Raw genomic sequence first — 22,247 nt, forward strand, 5'->3', positions numbered from 1 at the left:
GAGCTAAAAGAATTATGACCAAAAAGGAATGGTTTTTGGTTAATTTTGTAATTCACCAAACACTTATTGGATTCTTATTTAATGTCATGAATGTGTTAGGCGCAGTGGTGACAATGCTGGTTGTGGTAGTAGTTAATAATAAATAATATCTTAGGAGAATATAACCACTGGGGGGATGGAAAGCTTAGTGATAGATGGAAAGCTTAAAAATATAACATGAAAAAGTACGTAAAAAATGTTACTATTACGTAATAGAGGAAAACACAACAAAACTTTGAAAAAAGTGTTGATCAGTGTCTGATTTAGCTCCTACTTGTTTAGGAAGATGAAGCGCTCCTAGGCAAAATGTTAAGACATACAAAACAGAAACAAAATAAATAAAATGGCTTGAGGAGGTATAGGAAAACAAAGATTAGGGTTAAAATATTGGCAAGTGAATATGCGATGTTACAGAGAAAAAGGTGAAGAAGAAACTACTTCTGGAGTTAGATAATCCTCGTCTTCTAATATATGAAATCTGACCTTTTAATGAAGCTGAAACCTGCCCACACTCTATGGAAAAATACTGATCTTTGGCATTAGTCTTCCAGGAAAAGCCATGGTGGTTGGGAGACCTCCTGCTGTGCATAGTTTCCAGGAAAAATCATAAGGTGTATCAAGATTCTACAACTCACTAATTTCTACACACTTTGGCTAATACACGAAGAATAAAATGATACCACTGAGAAAAATATCCAGAATATATTTCTTGTAAGTTGTAATTCTAAGGTAGAAACTGAACAGTTTGGGTTTACAGATAGAATTTTAAAAAGATAAATAAACATTTTCCTGCATTCGACAGTCAGGAGTTTGGAATAGAAGGAAGAGTAAGGGAAGTGAAACGTTGACACAAATAATGTTGAAGAACATTTTTTTATACTATTGCCTCTGATGAAAAACACGTGGTCTGTCAAAAGGAGGAAACCTCTTATTATAGCATGTGGGTCTGTCAAGATAATCTAAGATTGGAGAAGAGAATGTAAACTAAATTTGGAGAGGGTTTTGACATAAGAAAAGCAAAAGGTGGAAAGGTGCCAAATATTTCTTAGAAGGAAAACAATTAGAAACTATTATTAGAGCCTCAGATATCTGTGTTCCAGTTCCCAAAATGTAATCATTTACATAAGGAAGAAAAAGATTTCAGAAGAATGTTCCCACCTGGCTGTCCATAAGGATTGTCCCTGCTTTCAACTACTGCTATTGTCTACCACAGGTTTGGGTCCCATTGTTTATGGATACTAAAATGTGCCAGGCATAATATGGTATATTCATGCTTTTTTTACATTGTCTAATTTAGGTTTCTGTTCATGTACCCTGGAACCACGATGAAGTTAGTTTCATTTCTTAGTCCTATGTCTGCCTTATCATAGCATCTTACCTTTTTCAGGCAACTTAGGTCTTGGCAAGCCTGATGGTGAATCACTCTTAGGTTTACAATTCAAAAATATTAGGTAGCTATGTATCCTAATAAAAATTTTAGGGGAATCCTTAACTACTAAGATCATACCTGTGATTTTTGTGTTCTGTGTTAAAAACATGACTATAATTAGTGTAAAATTGAGACAATCAGATGTCACTATCTTTAGGGACAGTCCCCAAATAATCTGCCTGTGGTAAAATATAGGGAACAGTCTAGAGAAGATGTTTCTTGATACATCCTAGCTGGTGAAGACAGATGTCTTTTGATCTGTGAAGAAAACAGTATAGGAGCTGGCAGTGATGCTGCAGGAAGAGGAGGAGGAGAGAAGAAAGAAGAGGGAGAGTTATCTCACTTTCTTTACCATTTCCGGGCCCCACCTAGATAGAGCTCACCACATGCCCAATGTCTGGATCTGTCCTTTCAACTACTACCAAAACCAACTCTACTCTGGGCTGCCAGTTCATCTCATTTCTACTTCATCAGACTGCAGTTTTCCAAAGAAACTGTTAGTTTATTGAGAACACGTGTCTTTTTAATAAAAGTGGTACATTTAGAAAGATCTGTTGAACATTTTGTGGATTCACAAAGTCGTTCATGACATACATATTCTAACCCAGATACAAGAGACTGTATGTATATCAATCATTGCTAAAGTCAAAATGTATATAAAAACAGTCAACTAAAAAAAAAACCCCAAAATTGTGCTACCTTATATTCTAAATCGCTAATTTGATTCTCTGCTCTATCTAATCTACTGTTGATTCCCTCTAATATATTCTACAACTCAATTATTGCATTCTTTATTTCTGACTGATTCTTTTTCATGTTTTCTGTCTCCATTTTTATGTTTCCTATCTCTTTGTTGAAGTTCTCCCTGAGATAATCAAGCATCCCTATAGCCAGTGTTTGGAACTCTGCATCTGGTAGATTGCTTGTCTCCATTTTTGTTTAGTTCTTTTTCTGGAGTTTTATTCTGTTTTCTTATTTGGGACATGTTTTGTTTTTTTGTCTCCCTACTTTGGCTGCTTCCCTGTGTTTGTTTCTATGTACTAGGTATGGCTGCTATGTCTCTTGGTCTTAGTAGAGTGACCCTATGTAGTAGGTGTCTTGTCAGGCGCAGTGACACAATCTCCGTGGTCACCAAATTCAGGCAATCCAGAAGTGCCCCTTGTGTATATTGTGTGTGCCCTCCTGTTGTAGTTGAGCCTTGGTTGCTGTTTACACATCAATGGGAGGGATTGACCCTCAGTCTGATTGGTTATGAGGACTTGCCATAACTACAGTGAAGGAGCTGTTATGCAGGGGCTGACTCTACAGAGCAGGGTTTGCTTTAACAGGGCTCTAGTACCTGCCCAGTTTGCCTTTTGGATGTGTCATTTTTGGAGGCAGCTGGTTGATGCTCCAGCCCAGTCCAAAGCTGGCCACTGGGCCTGCCATCCCCGGTGCCTCTTGGGAGGGAACCTGCTGCATTCCAAGTTCAGCTGCAGTCTGTGTCCTGCCTGGGGCCACCTGGCATGATTCACAAAGTAATCCAGAAATGGTCATGCTGTGCTTGGAGGTACCTTGAGAGGTCACATTGCACACCAAGCCTGCCTGTCACTAGTGCTGGGCTTAGGTAGGAGACACACTGAAGCCAAATGCTACTTGTATGAGTTTTGTAAACCTTTTAGAGATTTTAGAAAAGTCTGTAGCATTAATCAAGGCAGGCTTTGTATATGGAAAAGCCACTGGAACCAGAGGCTTGGGTATTCCCAAAATTTAGGTGGGGTGGGGTGTCTGGGAATAATTAGGATGGGGCAGACAAAAGTTGATAGCCAGTTTGATGAAGACTCAGATATAGCATCTGCCTATATCTGCACAATGGAAGAGGGAGGGCTCAACAAAGAAACAATGGTTTCCAGCAGCTTATCTGACTGGGGGGAAGCTGCCCCTCCAGCCTTCACCCTGAAGCTAGACAATTCGGTTCCTCCCTGCATATCCCTGGTGCCTTTTGAGCTGCTGCCCCAGTGCTGGAGCTCAGAGTGAGTGAGTCCATCAGCCATGTGTGGGCCTTGTAAGAGGAGCACCTGGGACCCAGCCAGAATTCATGGGGACTTCTCTCCCCAGTACTGGAACTCTGGACTGGAGAAGCTGGTGTGGAGTTGGGACCCTTTGCTCCTTAGGAGACCTCAACAGCTGAGATGGCCCTCCTGATTTTTAATGATCACAGTGAGTGTGGGACCAGCATGTTCCGTGTCTCTGCCCCTCCCAGCAGTCTCAAGTTGGCTTTTTCTGTTTGTTCATAGTTGTGAGGCTTCATTTCAGCTACACTTCAGGAGATTCTCAATAATGGTTTTTCTTTGGTTTAATTGTAATTGATGTGGTTCTGAGAGGTGAGCACCACATGTGCCTATTCTGCCATCTTGACCAGGCATCAGTAATTTTAACTTTGATTTTGTGATCTGTAAGTGTAATTGGATATGACAATGAGGGGCGGGGGGCTCACTACTGCTTCTCCACCACCCCAATGTGGGTTCTTGGCTGCCAGCTCCCTAGCCACCTGGCTTCTTGGACCCTGACTGGCCTTCCTGACCCTCTGGTGATACTGTGTTTCCCAAAAATAAGGTCTAGACAGATAGTTCTAATGAGTGTTTTGGAGCAAAAATTAATGTAAGACCTGGTCTTATTTTACTATAAGACCCAGTCTTATAGTAAAATAAGGCCGGGTTTTTAATATAATATAATATAATATAATATAATATAATATAATATAATATAATATAATATAATATAGTATAATATAATATAATATAGACTGGGTCTTATATTAATTTTTGCTCCAAATGATGCATTAGAGCTGATTGTCAGGCTAGGTCTTATTTTCAGGGAAACATGGTAACTGGGGCCCTCCTTCCTTAGCAAAGGCTTGGGCACAGGTGCAGGCACAGGGAGGGTCTCTCCACTCTGACAGTCTAGGGTGCATTGCACCCAGGTGGGGACAGAAAGGACACTTTTCTTCACTCCAGATCCAGGTACCTAGTGTGTTTGCTCTAGCTTGGATTGAGGTGTTTGGCTTCTAGGTGGGGAAGATGCCTAACTCAACACCCCTGATCCCAACCAGGGCCAGCCTTTGAGCCAGTGGCTGGCAAAGTGGCACATCTGGCATCTGGTCAGCTGATGAGCTTTCCACGTGAAGGAGTGTGCACACACTGCACGTGACGGGCGAGTCCCAGCACCCCTTAGCAGGTATCACAAGTGCAAGGAAGCACAGCATTAAATAGCAAATAAGAATGCCCTGAGAAAGAGACTGCAAAGGAAAAGCAAGGTTTTATATTTTAGTAACTGTAATGATACTTTCCACTAGCTTATTTGAACCATGAACCCTATATTTTCATTTTGCACTGGGTCCTGCAAATTATTTAGCACATTCTGTGTGTCAAGATGTGCAGTAGGTTCCTGGGAAGATTATGTGAGATAAGGTATAGTAAGCATTTAGCAAATGGTCTGGTAACAGGGTAGGTTCTGATAAATAGAAGGAATAGGAAGTAAATTGTAGGCTCTCGAAATATAAAAAAGATTAGGAGAGAAATTCTGGAAGGGAATATCTACTAATTCTGCGATCACCAGGGAAAAATGCTTCCATTTTGCTTTCCCTTTTCTTTCTCTTTAGTGTGGGTAGCTATTTCTGGGGCATGGTTTATTCCTTTGATATTAGAGATTTTTCTTTGAGGATTCATTCGCCAAGTTGTGATATCATTATTTAGCAAGTGGTGTGCAATATAAGTGACCATTTCTAGTAGTTTGAGAACAGATGAATGGTTGAACACATCATTTTCAATGCTCCTTCCATCTAGTCAAGTGAACAGTATTAAAATACAGGTTAAAAAGAGGGTCAAATTTATGGTGATGAAGGGAGACTAGACTGGGTGGTAAGCATACAATGCAATGCATAGATGATATAAGATTGTTCATTTGAAACTTATATAATATTGTTAACAAATGTCATCCCAATAAATTTAGTAAAATCAAAGCAAAACAGCTTAAAAAGCTAGCTCATGGAACATTAAAGCTCGTAAGTGGCTTAGAGAACTTTTACCTCAACCCCTTCTTTCCCAGGTAGATTTGTTGTTGTTGTTGTTGTTGTGGTGGTGGTGGTGGTGGTGGTGGTGGTGATGGTGGTGGTGGTGTGTGTACCTCGAAGTAGACCATGGCAAGAACTACATGAGCCTGTGAAATGTTACAGTCCCTCAGCAGAAGGAGAAAAAAAATCTTAGTCTCTGGGAGGGGAAATGCCTTGTCTGTTTTTGTGTATTAAGAATATTAGTTTAACTAAAAGGAGTTTACATAGCTTGTTGAGAAACATTTTCTAGAAAATTAAACCTCTGTTTTTTTCTTGTCTCATTTTTACCTTTGCCACTAACCCATGAGCAGTAAAACTGAAAAGTTTTTTACAGTATTATGGCCAATAAAATAATTCATGAATGTAATATATTTGGTTTGGGGAAATCTATTTTTATCCATTACACGGTACATGGAGTGCACTGTACTTTCTTCAAGTAACTTTTGGAAGATATCTGGCTAAATAATTCAATATGACTAGCAGTTATTTTCTGGAGACTGGTATTGTTTTGACATGGAGAGCATTGAAAACATATGGTCTTTCATGTCTCTTGCCTTGTGCTTTCCTTGAAAATGTTTATATTTGCTTGTGGTAAATTGCATTACGTTTCATAATCCTGGACAACCTTCTGGTACACAGATTCACTTTCAAACAGTGCAACTGGGGAAACAGAATTTTTACAAAAAAAAAAAAAAAGAGAGAGATTTTTCTTATGTAGCTATGCATTTTACACAACAACGCAGGTGCCAATTTTGATTTTTTCCCCTAATGTTGAAATTCCAAAGCAACTGCTAGGATAACTTATCTTTATGCTAGCTATTAGCTTTAAGCTAATAGCTCATATTCTTCCAAAATCAATGTAAGTTTGACCAGAATTTTTCAGCCTGAAAGTGACAGCAAAGTCTGTGCTTATTTAACCTCACAATGTGGTTTCTACAGTGCTCATTGACCCTTGTGATTATGATGGTAAGTTTCCTGTGCATATGGTGAAATGAGATGGCTCCATTGAAAGGTTTGTTTTTTTTTGATACAGGATAACTATGAAAAGTACATTTTCTTCATACACCATGACAAATCTATTAGGCATTATTGCTACTGCTTACTCCCTTTATGTCCAGAATCAATATTTTATCTTTGTCCTTAACATTTGCCATATTTAAATCAAGGAAATAAGAGGTAGCTTTGACTATGTTCATCAACAATGGAAATCTAAAGCAAATTTTGAGGACATCTAAATGTACATAGTTTAAACAGGGAGATCATTTTCAGGTATATTGAAATTCGATCTCAATTGGAGACTGAATGCTAGTTGGTCAAGATTTATATTTTGATTTATTTTGTCAGATGCATTATAATTTAATAGAGTATGCACCATCTTATTAAGCCATTTGCATACTTTCACTTTCCTGGCCTTCGTTTCAGTTGATGGCAAATTCAGCCTAAGATGGTGGTCAATGCTAAATTTAGAGTAGCCAAATCATGCTGGTGATGGACCTCATACCAAACTAAAACTCTGAGGCCCAATTAGTAGATTGGAAAATATCTTACACTATTATTCAGTGTTGAAAGTCTGCAACTTTTCAAAGCTCACTATAGTATTTATATAATGAAATATTCCAGTTATGTTTTAATTTCTCAATTTATTAGAATTTTGTCTCTTTTAGAGAACTTCAGCATACCAAAGAAAGATTTTAAGAGAGCCCCTGCCCCCAAATTTATGGCAACAGCGATTAAAATATTAGTGCAATTATAATGTTTAAACGCTCATTTTATAATGAATGTGGTTTTCCAAAGCACACAATATTCTAGTACTTTGGGCCAATATTCAAAGAAAAATCATTTAATCTTTATTTGAGGAATTCTTTATTAAAGAAAGGCAAAGCAGCTTGACTCTAAGCACTCTGGAATTCATTCAAGATTCAAATAGTCAAAAGTGATTCAATCTGTTCACTGTCTTGGGTTTTTAGAGATTATCCACCTGTAGTAAATTGAGAAAACAGGGAAGACGGTATTGTTAGAACATTTTCCAGTTGGGCCTTACGTACTTTCTGAAGATTGCTTCTCTGAAAAAGATGGGCATGACATGCACTGTTTGTTCTGTTTGTTTTGTTTGAGAAGAAGATAATAATAGCAACAAAGACACAATCATTTAAAAACTGTACAAATATTACCATATGGACAGCACATGAATTCTCAAGGTTGAAGTACTTTGAAAGGGATTTTGACTTTGTTGAAGTTATATGGGCAGAAGTATCGGAGAATCAGGCCAATACTTAGTATGATTGAATCATTCTAACTAGAATAGAATTCATCAGAACCTAATAGAAGTGAAGTAATGAACATAGTAAGCTACTAAGTTACAGAAGCAAAATAAATCCGGGTGTTTCCAAATGGTTTAGTTTGATTAGTATTAAAATTAGTGGACTCTGATCTTCAAAGGAGTATTTAGTAGCATCAGGATATTTAGATACTTCTCTAGAATTTCTGACAAGATTATGTGACCCAGGTAAAGAGGCTAAGAGTAAATCTGATTATCCAGTTTCATTGTGAACATTTCATTCAAGGAAGAAATGTTAGAAATTGTGAAAAGCACATGCCATAAAGTTGTCAGAAATAATATGTCTCTGTCTTGTAAATTCTTGATGTTCTGGATGTACTTCTTATTATGATCTAAATTGCCTGAAATCTATTTGGCATGCTTTGTAATCTCTCCCAGGGGTCCTTGCCCATCTCACGTCAATAAAATGATTTGTGTTTTGAACATATTTCTGTTTCAGCAGTCAGATCTAGCCAGTAGAGCAGATTTCTGAGTTTGATATTGAATGGTTTTAGTTTGGAGGTTTGCAGATTGGGAACATTTTTGTTATGAAAGCCACAAAGAACATATGAATATATATTCTAAAAATTAGTCAACATTTAACAAATTTAGGTCAAATATGTCAAAATACATTTTGAATCCTTCAACTTTGAAATTATGAAAATTATTATAAAATTATTGTTGAGGAATTTGTTTGTTTTTTTCCTACTATGAATCGCTTTAATCACTTTTCAGTATATCAGAAGGAACAGAATTCAGTCCAAGAACAATCAATGTATCATATGAGGAAAAACAGTTCTGATGATTTTATTTTGTTTTATTTAGACCTATTCCACCTGAATCTAGATATATGTGAGGAAGCTAGAAAGTGGGCCCCATAACCTGTGCTGCTCTCCTTCTAACAGCTTTGGTCAAGAGCTATAAATAAGCCACAAAAACAGATTATATATTCTAATTTGAGGTTCTTTTGAGTTTTGTTTTGGAGAACCCTTGCACTACTGCCTCTTGCTTGAATAAGGGAGTTTAACAAAAGCAGCAAAATCCAGGTAGATGATGGTCTCTCTTGAGGAGCTGGTAGGAGGCTAAGGGCCTAAGCTGGACTGTGTACAAGGAGCAGCTAAAAGAAAAGAGGTTCCTTGTGATTATCGTGTCTACTTAGAAATTTTTAAAATTGTATCTTGTTCTTAGGAAGCAATCTGTAGGCTTACCCTGATGAGAAGCTTTGGAGAATTGCCTTTACATGATGGCTCCGCTTTATCAGTCATTTTGGAACCTAGTACTGAGGGAAATTAATAAACCATCAAGGTCTTCTGTGAAGACATTTGAGCCTTTTTTTTTTTACTCATCTCAGACATAAAATCGAAAGGAGTGTTAAAATAGAATGGGACATTAACACAATACATATTGTAGAATTCATTTTTATTCAGTTTCATAAATTGTCAGACCTGGAAAATTCTCTGTGCTAGAGGTCATTTAGTCCAATCTGCCTTCCTCCTTTTCTTATGTGTTAAAAAACACTGAGGACTGGGCTGATTCAGTGACATACTTGCCACGGCTCATTTAGGTGTCAAAGTACAGAAGTAAGTAGCTAAATGGTAAACTGAGACCTAAATTCCTATCTTTCTGCCTCATAACCAGTTCTCTTTCTGGAAGTTATTTCTTTCTATAAAAAGGCATGCTCATAAGCAACCAATAATGCACACTCTTGACGTATGACATCTTATGTATCCCTAAATTAGCAAGGAAAATGTTTGTGCAACTCACCATATTTTAACAATTTTTTCAACTTTCAATAAAATTTTCTCTTACTAAGTGCAAATTTTTTATTCTGATTTCAGTGTAAGTGAAAACTGTTCATTAATTGATTTTATTTGCTTCTATATGAAATGTTCATATCATTCTAAGTCACTAAGTCACTGCTGAATTGAACAGTCTAGTCTTATGACCAACCATTGATCTCATTGGCTTCTTTACTTCTATTTCCAGCTCTAGGGTTAAATATCTTGGGGGAGAGAGGTTGGAAATTAATAATTAAAACATTTTTTTTTTAACAAGGGAGACATTTTGAGATATAAATTCTGACACTTAGCTAGAGTTACTTACTAGCCAATTTTCTCATTTGTCTGTGTCTCGTCGACTTTTGTGAGAGACTGAAAATACAAATGTTTGATTTTCTAATGCCAGGAGTCTACAGCACCTCTAAATTAATTAACTTCGTGTAAGATCTTGTGACAGGATCCTTTCAATTTCAAGCAGTCCTGCACAGTACACCATCTCCCCTGTCTATTCGTCTATCCATCCATCCATCCATCCATCCATCCATCCATCCATCCATCCATCCATCCATCCATCCAGACTTGCCTGACTCACCAGTCCTCTCTATTGATGGATCATGAGATCAGTAGACATTACTGGAGATAAGAGTACAAGTCATTTACATAGAAACAGATTGTTTCAATCAGTGTTCCAAAAGGTAGGTGCCACCTGGGAGTTCTGTGTCCCTGAGGTCCATAATTGCATATCCAGTGACTGTCTTGAATCCATAATCACCAAAGGCTGGCTTACGAGCAGTTATCACTGCATTTCTCGATTTTGGGTGGCATTCACATCACTTGTTCTCTTTCTACAGTCTTGTCTTTAGTTATTTCTTTCATTCTCCCAGCTTCCATGAGCATTTACATATAGCTAATTCTCAATTCAAATACGTAATCACTTTTTACTAAACAGTCACTGTGCATTACTCGTTAGGTTTCCCAAGGAGAGTAGTGGGATCTAATGTTACCCTCATTTTATAGATGAGGAATCTGAGCTCTATCTGATTCCAAAGCCCATGCTTTTAACTGCTGTGCTCTATTGACTTTTAGGAATGGCTTCCCCTTTAGATGTATTTCTCCACCAGGATGTTTAACAGGCACCACAAACTCAGCGTGCTGTAAAGTAAGTGATAATCTTCCCCTGGGAAAATCAGCAACAACTCCAGATTTTACTCACTTCTATTTCTGTTGGTGGAACTACCTTTCTACCGTGGTCCGAGATCTCAGTGTCATTTTTAATTGCTTGTCTCTTTCTCCATCTCTTCTTGCAATTCAGTAACTTGCCTGATTCTATCTCTCCAGTATCTCTGACATGTGTCTTTTTCTTCCCATTCCCACCCATGCCACTGAACTCCAACCCTATTTACCTTTTATTTGAACCATGGATTGGCCATCTAAGTGTTTTTTCCACCTCAATTTCCCTCCTGCAATTATTTTTATTATCCTTTTCTACATTTAGCTTCATAAAGCATTCTGCCCATCAGTCACTTCAGTCCTCAAAATATTTCAAAGCTTTGTCATTGGCTACCAAATGAAGACCAAATGCTTCCCACTGGTGTTCATTGTCTGCTGATTTTTTTCTCTCTCTCTCTTTTTTTTTATGGTGGAGGTCAAAAAGCTCAAATACCCACAGGCGTCAGATACCTGAGACATATGTAAAAGAAGTTTGAAGAAAAACTGCTGTCTTTACTATGAAACAACAACAGCATCAGTAATGATGAAAAGCCAGCCTAGTCATAATAATAAAGGCAACTGACGTTCGCAGAGGCAGTAGGAAGTGCTTAGGACTGTGGCCACCGACACTTTGAGTCCTGTGCAGAGCTCCCCGTCTGCTCATCTGCCCTGGGTACTGATATGCAGAATGCAGGCCCTTTGTTGCTACCAGAACCTTAGATTTTCCAAGAGAAGCCAAACATTTAGATTTTTATGTGTGACCCCCCCCCCCCCCCCCAATATTTAAGTATTGGTAGTTAATTCAAATAAAGCACACACACACCTTCTCTTTTTCTGCAGTTAAAAGAAAACTGAAGATTGACCAGGCCAGACAAGTCCTCCAGTGGCTAAATTCAGTTTATAGTCAGAATATGTGCTCCCTCTATATTGTATGTTTCTCTTACCCCTCTATGCAGGCATAGCTCATTTTATTCTGCTTCACTTTATTGCACTTTACAGATGCTACGTGGTTTTTTTTTGGTTTTTTATTTTTTATTTTTACAAATTGAAGGCAAGACCCTTTACCAGCAAAAGATTACAACTTGCTTTATTGTGATACTCACTGTATTGTGGTGGCCTGGAACGGAACTTGTAATATCTCCGAGGTGTGCCTGTATAGGCTGCATGGTCCATGCCCCACTTTTCTCCCATCATGACCTCCATGTATTGCCTCTGCCTCACGTGTAGTGTCTTATCTACCCCCAGGAAAGCATTCTTTACATGCACTCTATTGAAATCTTACCTATTATTGCAGTCTATTTCATAGTCTGTGTCCTTCACAAAGCTTCTGATCCTCTCAGTCAGACATTTTTCTTACAAACTTTGAGTCATCTCTTTTGTGGCTCATTCCCTAACTCTGCCTTGTACGTTAGCTGTTTGTACTTACATGCTCCTACTTGACTGCAAGATGCATAAAGACCATCTCTGGAAACCCACATTCTTTACAAATAATACCTAAATATAGCTAAAGTTCAATAAATCTGATTTTGAAGTTCCCAAGAGTGAGGAGGAAGAGTCTCTGTATTTGGGTATTTTTGTTTCGATTTAGATATTACAAGCCATCTGCTTCTTAAAAGAAAGCGGGTCCATCCAATCCTCCTCTTTCTCCCATAGCCCAGATACCATTTGCATCGCATCTGTAAGAACTCACTTTTGTGTCACAGAATGTGTGTGACCTGGAATCTGCTTGCTATGAGTATACACAGAAAAATCATCAGCAATCTTTCTGTAGCGGAAGATTGTCTGTTATACAGAAAATTAACCCTAGCCAGGACGATGCTTCTATTCCTTTCTCAATAAAAAGGCAATAGATTTGCTCATTCTTGTTCTCATTTAGAGCTCTTTGAATTCTTTTTCCAGATACCATGTAATATCACTTAATCTTCAGAGTCAGTGTTCTGAACCTGAACTTTCTCTGCTGTGTGACATTGAGTTCTGGACTGCTTCTACTGACCACATAACAGGCAGTCAGACGGGCTGCCACATAGCAAATAAATGACCAGAGTCACTTGGAACCTAGTCATGCATATTTAAAAGCATTCAGCCTGAGCACGTTTTTACTGATCAATGAGAAATACTTTGAAATATCTATATCACTATATTGCAACTTAAAAATAAACACACCACAGAAATTCGACCCTCAACTTTCAGATGTATAAAAGCCTTTCTAGAAAGCAGTACTTCTTTATAAAGCTTAGGAGTATCCTAATTCTTGTGCTACTGACTAACCAGTTTGGGGCTTTTAGTTATGTTGTAAAGAAACTTTACTCAAGCCAGGACATGCTAAACTGTATTCTAGTGAGCAGAGTTGTAGTTCTGTTTATATCTAGTACAATAAACACCAAGGGACTATTAAAATATTCAGTATTATAATAATTACTGAAAGGTTCAAGGAAGTCTGAAAGCAAAATACTCATTTTCCAATTACATGATATGTAATCATTAATTTGATTTCTTGTTTCCTTCCAGTATTTTTCTAAATCTGCAAATACATTTTACCTAGTGAAAACTTTTTCTGATCTGCTATTTTGTTTTACATTTAATATTTCCTAACCTAACAAAAATGATCCTCAGATATTTCAGTAGATTGCTGCATCTTTTAGTGGAAGGTTATCTAGAGATATAATAGGACCTAAATATGTATATTCTGAAGTATTTAGTTTTTGAGAGATCAAGAAAAAAATTGTAAAATCATAAAGCAACAATTGATTTTGCCAACCATAAATATAGGCTCTCATTTCAATAGTTTATTATTTGCTGATGCTAGAAACACAATCCTGGGATGAGTATGCAAAATAGAGAATCATATAGGAACTGAAGAGAGGCTGCAAGACAGTTGCTGGCCAGTATTCATCTTTAAGTGGGTTTAACCCATTTGTATAAAAAATTTGACGACTCTTAAAAAAAAAATTGACACTGGTGCCTTATCAGCCAGTCAAGAGTCACAAGTGATCCAGGAGGTTTCCTGTGAAAATACTGGGAATTCTCTGAATTGGAGATGCAGACACGGCCATCCTCCTATTATAGCTTGTTAGCTTTTAATAGACTGCGCAGTATTGCAGTTTTGTGCCTTCAGTTAAGTAGACTTACGGACTATATTTTTTAATTAAAAAAATTAACCCTCACAAAATGGACAAGTAGCTTAAAAAGATTTCAGGAAAGAGAGAGTTGAAGATAATACTGATAATAAAAGCCAAGCAAATTTTAAGAAACATAAAATTTCCTTTACATAATCAGTCACTGATGAGAAGTAAGTATCATGATTTATTTTGATATATTACGAACAGTCTTTTTCTTTCCCAATTGTTCCTTTCTACACTGTTTTTAAATGCTATCTCTACTCCTTGAACTTCAGTGTAATGTGGAAGTAGAGCAAAAAACATCTATCTTTGTGGCCAGGAGCAGGGAGGCTGTGAACTGAGAGCCCCTGTGGATGGGATGAGCCAGGTGTACTAGGGATCTCAGAAATGACACCGGAGAAGCCATGTATTGAGAGCACTCAGTGGAGCCCTCAATAGGAGCCCTCAATAATATCAACATAGGTGACATTAGCTGGGGATTAGAAGCTCATCCCTGCTAACCCTTCTCTCCCACCTTGGTACATTATAACTCTTCCTACCCCCAGGCCCAGTAAAAGAAGAACAGAGGGAAGAAAGGAGAGACTTGGAATGGATTGACTGAGAGCAATGCCACCCAGCGGCATTGGGGGCTTAAAAGAGAAATTACAGTCATTTATAGAAAACGACAGAGTTTGTTTGTTTGTTTGTCTGTTTGTTTGTTTTAACATATCTGAATTTGTAGCCTGAAAATTATACCAGGTCCATTATGCAGAGAGCAGTTTCAGTTCCCTTTTATTTCCTGTTTCTAGGCAAGTTGTTCCCAAACTTCTCTACACATTGGTATCATCTAGTGAGCTTAAAAAACTACCTGTGTCATGTCCCATCCCCAGAGATTGTCATTTAAGTTGATCTGAGTGTGGCCACTGCTTTGCAATTTTGAAAAGATCCTAGGTAATCCTAATGTGCAGGCATTGGTTTACTCTTCCACAAGAACCCTGATTTGTTGATGTGTCTGTGGATTCTTAAAATCCAGATTGCTGAAAGCATTATAACACTTGTGCTTCTCCAGTCGCTACACACCACTCTGCAATTCAGTTCTCCACGCACTTGGCTGCATTCCCCAAAGGACTATAAGCTGTATGAGGGCAGGGCCTTGCCATTTCTGTTCAACATGCCATCCAGCGTAGTATATGGCAGGTAGAAGATACAGAATAAATATTTATTGCGTGAATGAATGACATATAGGTCTTTGTCCTTTTTCCTGTTCATTATACCTCACTACCAGCTCCTCTTGAACTAGTAAACTCTGTCTAAAAACAGATGAGTCATGAAGCACGGCTACAGAAGCAGCCATGTAAGCAAACAGATGCACATATGCTCCTCAGCGGAATTTCTTGACATCACCAATTTGGAGATTATGATCAAATGCCAAGTCTGTTGTCATAGTCTTCTTAAAGTTCTGGGGGAGGGAGAAAACATTTCTGTTTTCATTTCTGGAGTTAGTTAAGACCATACTATGTGAATAATTAGCTGCATATTCATGAATGGTTTTTGTAGGTTGGTTCAAATTTGTGGTTTAATGTTTTTATTTTATTTTTATTAGTCTGCCCATGATATTTCATTGACATTTACTGTACCTTTAAATTATATATTCTTTGCTTGGTTGCCAGGAGTTTGATTGATCACAGTAGCAATTTTTAATTTGAAACTTAAAATCACCAAGTGCAAAGTATATGCCTAAAGCTGGGCTTTTCTATAACATTTTAATGTAAATGTAGGTAGTGATAATTAGATTAATACATTTCAAAAGCTCTTTCTTCTTGAGTCTTTAGAAAATGTTTCCTGCCATATATTTTCTCTCTGATTGTACTCGTATCTACAAATGGAAATATACATTTATATTTTACATTTGCCGATGGACTGTATTTCACTCGCCCTTGTTAATATTTATCACTAGGAACAGGAAGCACGGGCGTGTGCAGCAGACAGTGATCTGCAAAATAAAAGGGATCGGCAAGAAGAGAAAAGCAAATAGGCTTCTCTAGGTTTGTTTGCTTGTTTCTAAATAAATCAGGTTGTTACTTCTGCTCTCTCATCAAGTTCCCTGGTTACCTGGTGGGTCTTTGAAGACATCAGCAATACTGTGTATTGCCTACTGAGCAGTGATCACCGTAGTAGATTTTGTAAAATGTGAAAGGAAGTGCTCTTCTATTCTGTGTAATTTTATCTTTTGACATGTAGTATAAAAGAAGAAGTAATGACATGCGGAATGACTCTCATGAGATAGTAAGTACAACACAAAATTCAACAAGGAAAGTCTGTAAAAGCAAATAACCACTAATCTTTTAAAGGGAACTGCCATTTTTTCTGGACTCCAGATGTCTAGAATTGGATTAATCATAATTCTTGGTCCTTGATACACTATTATCCTTTGAATGAGCATGGCTCTCTTTTATGTGTTTGTCTTAATAATATAAAGATGTCCAGGACCCTACAATCTAACCCCAAAACTGGAATTATCACATTTATCTTAAATTTATCTATACACTTTTTTCTGATCCATTTCTCTCCCCTCAGAGGTAAACAATATCCCCAATTTTGTGTTTATTTCTTTTATAAATAGTTTTTTTTATAATAGTTTTATATATGCATAAACTATGCATAGATGTATAACACGATACATCATATATACATATAGCATACGAGTATACATAATATATAACCTATATAATAACATAATTATACATACCTAATACATAACATATTGTATACCCATCTAGCATATATACACCACATATACATACGATATGCATATGCGAATATCTAAACAATACGCTATTTTGTTTAGTTTTATTTTATTTCATCCAATATTGTTATGAGATTCATGTATGTCATTGTATCTATAATTTGTTAATTTTTTACTGTTTTATAATATATGGTGAACATATACCAAATTTATTTATTCATTTTCCTATGATTGTGCATTTGGCATTTTCAAAGCTTTTGCTGTTCTGAGCTGTGATCTAGGAACTTTCTTATGTGGGTCCTGGGTTCACACATCTAAATATTTACCTTGCATATGTCCCTTGGAAGGCTATTGCTGGCCATAGGATATACTAGTGTTCAAATCTAAAAGATTTACAGCTTTGCAAATTATTTTCATAAAACTGGTGAGACAGCTTCATTCTCTAACACTCAGTATTGTCTAATGTTTTGATTTTTGCCACAAATTTTGAAAATGATAATTCATTATAATCTGATATTCACTGTCAATATTTTTTCATGAGATTTATCAAATTTATCTGTTTATTAGCCAAATGTATTTCTTTTGTATGAAACTCTTATTCCTGTATTTTTCCTGGTTTTCTCCTTTTTTTAAATCTTGTTGATCTGTATGACTTTTATATATTTGTGATACTATCACTTTCAGTTACGCGTATATGTGTTGTATCATCTCCTATTTTGTGGCTAGTCTTGTCATTTTCTTAAATGTCCTTTAATTTTTATGGTCAAATGTATCAGTATCCTTCTTTATAAATTAAGCAACTTTACACACAAGCATGCACACACATATTAAAAGACAGTATTTGACATATATTTATAAAAATGTGGTGTATATATATGTATTTCCAAATATCATTATTTTCATGATTCCAAATCTCATTTCAAAAACAAATTATTTGTGGAATAGGGGATACCAAAGCATTTATACACATTGACTGAAAGTTGTTTTCTGTATTGAAAATTGTTAAAAGAAAAATTGCATCTTGGTATTGAATAAATAGTGTACTCTATCTACATCTATTACATGCAAAAATCCAATTTTAGAAAGTCAATGCACAGGTTTCTATTTACCCCAGGCCATTGATAGTTTTATATTTACCACAGGTCAAATAATTATATAGTATATACAATGAGAATGTGTATTCTCTCTAAAGACACTATCTCCTGATATTTATTTCATATATATATATTTATAGACAGATGACTAATGATGACTCCAAAATGTAAGAAAGCAATACATAATAACTTTTGAGTCATAAAATAAAGGCCATGATGTAAAATCATAGCTAACTCTTACTGAGTACCTACTAAGTACCGAGCACTATTCTAAGTCCCCCATCGGCATTAAGACACTATTCTCACAGCCACCTAATGAGATAGGCACTGCTATTCCCATTTACACATAAAACTGTGACAGTGGTGAGGCAATTTGTCCCAATTGTCCTGGACAACAGTGGGGCTGGAATGTAAACTCCAGCTATCATACACTTTTGAAGACAAAAGGGCATGCTATTCAAAATACCCTGGAACAACAGGCATAAACCAGCAGGGAATCAGGCCAACCAAGAGATGTAGTGACCTAGCCATGCAACATACAGAAAATATCTTCCAAGAATTTTTATCACGTTGGAAATAGTGGACATAATCTATTTCTTATGAGTTTTTACATCTTTTAATATAGGAACATTTCCAACTAGTCCCTTTCCACTTCGCCTCAAGCAATCACACACACATTTAGGTATCAACACAAAGCAAGACCCAGCACTTGGAACATCGCCAAAATCGGCTGAAAAAATTCCTTGCTCTGTCTGTATGATGGCCTGGATCTCAGCCAGAGCAGCCTCTGTGTCATACCTGTGTGTGTCAAAAGGATTGGTTGTCACACTGTGCTCTCTATTAGATAGAAATAAATATTACATTTCCAAGCCTTTACTCAGTGTAAGAGTGGGGAAAGGAAAATGGGGTTTCTGAAGTACAGCTCACGAGAGAGAGTGCTGTAGCTGAGACCATGGGATTTCTGAAGCTTTATTGGGCTTTTCTGCTGATTGCTGATCATAAAAATTGCTACTTAAAAGAAAGAATTCCGGGATGGAGAACAAATTAACATCAGTCTTCTTAAAGCACCCTGAAAAGCATACTGTATAAGTGGCCATGATTTACTACTATTTTTGTGTAAAGATAAATTAATGGAAGGTATTTTTTTATCTAAGTTTTTTAATTACGTTCATTTTAAGGCCATGTTTTTTTGTGTGTGTGTGTGCGTGTTGTTTTTTTGTTTGTTTGTTTTCTGTTTATTGTGATATTTTGACATCTTAAAAAAAAAAATCTTTCTGGCTAGGGAGAAACTGCTCCCCCTGGGGCTAGATAATTCTTAGAGATAGCAAAGGGCCCAACCAGAACATGCCTTTGATATGCAAGCCACACCTTCTCTATCTGGCCTCTGCACCCCAAAAGCAATATTCCTGTGCCTTAATCATCCCAGGGCCAGGTACCAGGCAACTAGAGAAACATCCCTGTAGCCCAAAGCCCACTGAAATTATTCAAACTAGCTAATCCTAACTTGGTTTCCTGCCCTGGTTTGCTTTTCCCACAGAAACCCCAATGAAGGCAAAGGCCTACACTCTGCCATGACTCGTGTCTTCTGCCTCCTGACCACCCTGGGGTTTGTCGGTGAGGCCCTGCATGGCCACGCTTCCTATCGCTAGGATCTGTGAGTATAATAGACTTTGTTTCCCCAAGTTTCTCCTCCTTCTCCTCTTGTGGCTGCACCTGACTGACTTTAAACAATACAAATCAGGCCAGGAATCTGAAAACAGAAAAACTTAAAAATCAAGTGAAAGAAAGGAATCAGTGGAGTGTTCGGGGTTTGGGGAGTTTCTCCAACAAGCAGCCGCACAATGTCACTCTCAGACATTTGCTTCACAGAGTGTCAGCGGCTGAACCTGCCCCTGACTCACAACTCCTCCTCTGCATGAATGCCGTGTGCTATTAGGTGTGGTTAAAAAGGACAACTGTGTGCAGCAAAGAGAAAGATTGGGATTGCACCACAGCCACACGTTTCTGTTAGGATTGGTCCCGATTTAAGTGCTCTTTATCTATCAGAAAGCACAATTGAAAAGGAAAACGTGGAAACTTTCTCTTTTTTTCTTTTTTCTTTTTTTTATTTAATAGGTTTTCTTGATTGTGCTTTTATTGATTCAACAATATTTACCTTATTGAGTAAAGCATCTACACACATGAGAAAAATCTGATCATTATCTTATAATGAGCTATGAGTGATTCTTTGGCCTTCCCATATTGGCTTGATGTAGAAGCCAGGACATTTTTGGCTTAACACTTGACTTCACTTCTCTCAGCTATGTCCAGATACAGAAGCTCTTAAACTGAGCCACAGTTATTAATCATTGGGATATCAGGCTGCTACACATAATAAGTCTTACTAAGTGTTTGTTGAAGGAACAATAGAAGGAGTCATTGGTTATTTTTAAACTATGGTGTATGGTTCTTATTTTATTGTAACATTTTTCTGAATATTGTCATGCTTGAAATTCAAATGGGAAAAGAACCTGGCTTCTCCACTGTAGAATGACAGTTGTAGGTTGAATTTATCTTAAAGCTACTTTTTACTTAATTGTTGAGTTTTGCTAGAAAGTAATCTATTCATATCCTGTTATCAATAATGTTAAAGAAATAATTTGCCGAGAAGTATACCTACCCCTATATTTTCATTTCAAATGGAGCCTTGGCTGCTCAGGATGGTGTTCCAAAACTTTCATGTTGGTTGTAAATTATACATTTACTTGATTATTCACTTGAGGTATTCAAGAAATTATTTAGAGATTCTCTCTCTGGGTTGTTTGCTTTTTGTCTGTTTTGGAGATTTTTTGCATTTAATTCAAAGAAATTTTATTGATTTAATAAAAAACATAATTTGGAATTTTAAGAGCTATACAAGTAGGTATAAACAAACCAACAAACAAAAAAAACCACACCACATTTATAAGCTCCAGGAGATCACTATAAAACTCAGACATAAAATTAATTTCTCAAAACACACAAAAGACAGAACTCCCTATCGCTTAAGTCAGCCATCACAAAACAGTGATGTATTATTGTCCCCCCACTAAGTTGCTTCACTACCAGCAGGTTTTAGTTAACGTTATTATGGTACAGAATGACCCCAAAGAGGGCTCTCTTGTTCATTTAAGGCTCCTTCCTAATACCCTACAGCTGTGCGAACAGCATCAGCTATGGGAGTTTCCGATGGGCACATCAAAAGGGTTGGTATGTCACTCCATATGGTTCTTATGGGCTTCCTTTGACTACTCATAATATTCCATCAGTCCAGCTGTCAATGGCCAATTCCTCAGCTGTGCTGATGACTTGAAAAGCTACTCACCCGTCTTTTTAATTCTTTCTCATTGTCGCTACTAAAAAGTTAGGAGCCCTTTGTTTGCAGTGGGTAAAAAAAGAAGAGACACTCATTTTAAATTAAAGCAGCCAAGATTCTGAATAGGACAATCTCCTCCAACCTCAGCAAACTTTTATTTTCACACACTAAAGTCTATTTGGTTGTGGGGATACAAAGTAATTTGGAGGAGAAATTTTTACTGCTTCGGTTGCATGAAAATGTAATCACACATTTGCAAAAGAGGCCCCAAATGGAGCATTGGGCACAAGTTTAAGAAGTGATCTTATTTTGTTGGCTTGTAATGGAGGCATTTAATTTTCAAACTTGTTTTCTGAAGAAAAGCAATGAACATAAAGAGATAATGGCAGTTTTACTGTAAAACTTTAATTTAGAAAGAATTAGTGGGATCATTATGTCTTTTACTTGGGAAAACAACAAAAGGCATTGAAAAATAGCAGAAAACCTACAAACTATAAGCAAAGTGAAATATAATTTAAAGGAAAAAATATATATATAGATAGATAGATAGATAGATAGATAGATACACACACACACATATGTACATACATACATACATAAAGCCTAATTATTTAATGGAGTTAAAGTGTTGTTTTTTTAATCTTTTATTTTGGTACTAAATCTTAATTTGGACCAGTCTTACAGAGCTTTAACAGTTTATTATTTTCATTGTCAGAGGAAAATAATGTGTTGATGTTTACGTATTATTCTCATTGTTGAATTTTAGACATTTGCCTTTTTTTTTTTTCTTTTTCTTACCTTGAAATCCTTTTGAGAAGCTTGGTAAAAAAGAGACAGTTTCTAAGGAAGGTAATTTAGAATGATTGCCTTTATATCTTTAGACTTCTCTATAAGAATTCACTTAATTTCTCCACATTTTTGTTTACCTGCTGTCATAGAAGACAGTTAGCAAACTAACTTCAGGATTATGAGGAATGTCTTTATAAATACTTATCCAATATTTTTAAGGCACGTACAAGTGATACTATAGCAAAAATAAGTAATAATGATTATTCCTATTTCACTAGGTGTTAGTGTCTGAGAAATATTCCTAAATCTTCAAAATTAATTAAG

General features: G+C 36.8%; 1 long non-coding RNA gene across 3 annotated transcripts in view; it reads left to right on the plus strand.

The window, feature by feature from the left end:
- LOC141572878 (uncharacterized) overlaps positions 1–22,247 on the plus strand; it is a 247,570-nt gene that overhangs the window by 43,544 nt on the left and 181,779 nt on the right. For all 3 annotated transcript variants that reach the window (XR_016019747.1, XR_012498357.2, XR_016019746.1), the window contains exon 2: positions 19,338–19,454. This is a non-coding gene — a long non-coding RNA (uncharacterized LOC141572878). The remainder of the gene's footprint in view (positions 1–19,337; positions 19,455–22,247) is intronic.

Source organism: Rhinolophus sinicus, chromosome 17 (assembly GCF_057876585.1).
Source record: "Rhinolophus sinicus isolate RSI-liver-muscle chromosome 17, RSI-T2T, whole genome shotgun sequence".
Lineage (NCBI taxonomy): Eukaryota > Metazoa > Chordata > Mammalia > Chiroptera > Rhinolophidae > Rhinolophus > Rhinolophus sinicus.